The sequence below is a fragment of the Arachis hypogaea genome, chromosome 3 (assembly GCF_003086295.3).
Source record: "Arachis hypogaea cultivar Tifrunner chromosome 3, arahy.Tifrunner.gnm2.J5K5, whole genome shotgun sequence".
Lineage (NCBI taxonomy): Eukaryota > Viridiplantae > Streptophyta > Magnoliopsida > Fabales > Fabaceae > Arachis > Arachis hypogaea.
This window is the reverse complement of record NC_092038.1, coordinates 71,234,296-71,236,797: the sequence shown is the minus strand read 5'-3', so window position 1 is coordinate 71,236,797 and position 2,502 is coordinate 71,234,296. Positions and strand designations below refer to the sequence as shown.

Here is a 2,502-nt window from a genome sequence, read left to right as displayed (position 1 = left end):
CTCTTCTCTTTCATATGAGCAGGAACAAGGAAAAAGGCATTCTTGTTGAAGCTGATCCAGAACCTGAAAGGACTCTGAAGAGGAAACTAAGAGAAGCTAAATTACAACAATCCAGAGACAACCTTGCTGAAATTTTTGAACAAGAAAAGGAGATGGCAGCCGAACCCAACAACAATAATGCAAGAAGGATGCTTGGTGATTGTACTACACCTACTTCCAAGTTTGATGGAAGAAGCATCTCAATTTCTGCCATTGGAGCAAACAATTTTGAGCTAAAACCTCAACTAGTTACTCTAATACAACAGAACTACAAGTTTCATGGACTTCCATCAGAAGATCCCTACCAGTTTTTAACTGAGTTCTTGCAGATTTGAGAGACTGTTAAGACTAATGGAGTAGATCCTGAAGTTTACAGGCTCATGCTTTTCCCTTTTGCTGTAAGAGACAGAGCTAGAGCATGGTTGGACTCTCAACCTAAAGATAGCCTGGACTCATGGGATAAGCTGGTCACGGCCTTCTTGGCTAAGTTCTTTCCTCTTCAAAAGCTGAGCAAGCTTAGAGTGGATGTTCAGACCTTCAAACAAAAAGATGGTGAATCCCTCTATGAAGCTTGGGAAAGATACAAACAGATGACCAAAAGATGTCCTTCTGACATGTTTTCAGAATGGACCATGATAGATATATTCTATTATGGTCTATCTGAGTTCTCTAAGATGTCATTGGACTATTTTGCAGGTGGATCCATTCACCTAAAGAAAACGCATGCAGAAGCTCAAGAACTTATTGACATGATTGCAAATAACCAGTTCATGTACACTTCTGAGAGGAATTCCGTGAATAATGGGACGCCTCAAAGGAAGGGAGTTCTTGAAATTGATGCTCTGAATGCCATTTTGGCTCAGAACAAAATGTTGACTCAGCAAGTCAACATGATTTCTCAAAGTCTAAATGGATGGCAAAATGCATCCAACAGTACTAAAGAGGCATCTTCTGAAGAAGAAGCTTATGATCCTGAGAACCCTGCAATAGCATAAGTAAATTATATGGGTGAAACTTATGGAAACACCTATAATTCATCACGGAGAAAATGCATCCAACAGTACTAAAGAGGCATCTTCTGAAGAAGAAGCTTATGATCCTGAGAACCCTGCAATAGCAGAAGTAAATTATATGGGTGAACCTTATCGAAACACCTATAATTCATCACAGAGAAAACATCCAAATTTCTCATGGAAGGATCAACAAAAGCCTCAACAAGGCTTTAATAATGGTGGAAGAAATAAGCTCAGCAATATCAAGCCTTATCCATCATCTTCTCAGCAACAGACAGAGAATTATGAACAGAGTACCTCTAACTTAGCAAATTTAATCTCTGATCTGTCTAAGGCCACTTTAAGTTTCATGAGTGAAACAAGGTCTGATAAACCCATATTTTATGATATAATTTGTGCTGAATTTAAGTGTTTTATTCAATCCTTCACCCACTTATGCATGTGAAATTGCATGGTTTTACCTTCCCTTCCTTATTATGAGATGTATGTGAAAAACATGTTTTCTAGGCTTTAAAAGTATTAATTTTAATTATCTTTTATTGCCATTCCAGACGTGATTCGTGTGTTGAGTAATTTCAGATCTTCTAAGGCAGGAATGACTTAAAGGATGAAAAGGAAACATGCAAAAATGGAAGGAAAGCATAAAACGGAGCTTTTGAAGAAACTGGTAGCGACGTGATAGCATGGGCGACGCGGCTGCATGCCAGCACGTAATGGCAGTGACGCGATCGCATGATTGACGCTATCGCGCGCCACAAGCGAAATGCATATGACGCGGACGCATGACTGAAGCGACCGCGTGACAAGGAAAATTTCACATGACAAGACCGCGTGACCCACGCGGACGCGTGACAGAGGCCACGCACCAAATATTACAGAAAGCGATCCCAGCAATTTCTAAAGCCCTTTTTAGCCCAAATCCAAGTCCACAAAGCACAGACCAGAGGTTATGAAGTGGAGGAATGCATCCGAAAAGGGGGAGCTAGCCAATTAGTTACTTTTCATAGTTTAGATGTAGTTTTAGTGAGAGAGGTTCTCTCCTCTCTCAGGATTTAGGATTAAGATTCTTCTTAAAGGATTTAGGATTTATTATTATTTCAACTTACAATTTCTTCTGAGCTACAGGTTCAATATTCCTTTATTTTGACCTCTTTTCTACTTTGAGATACTTTAATGCTTTTATTTATGTTTGATTTATGTTGCCCAATTGACATATGAATATTTTCCATGTTAGATTTGACTGCTTTGAATGAATGTTAATTGAGGTATTCCATATATTTATGATTCTTATTTAGCTTTTTATATTATTGGCTTTAATTGATTAACTGGAAGCTCTTGAGTTATCAACTATTCAGGATTGATTGTTATGTCGGCTGATTAATTGGAATTCCACTAACTCTAGTCTTTCCTTAGGAGTTGGCTAGGACTTAGGAAATCTAACCAATTGGTT

General features: G+C 38.5%; 1 non-coding gene across 1 annotated transcript; it reads right to left on the bottom strand.

Annotated features, from left to right (window-relative positions):
- Positions 1–551: 551 nt before the first annotated feature.
- On the bottom strand, positions 552–655 carry LOC112793180 (small nucleolar RNA R71). The gene has a single exon (XR_003197886.1). It is a non-coding gene; the product is annotated as a small nucleolar RNA R71 (small nucleolar RNA).
- Between the last annotated feature and the right edge of the window lie 1,847 nt (positions 656–2,502).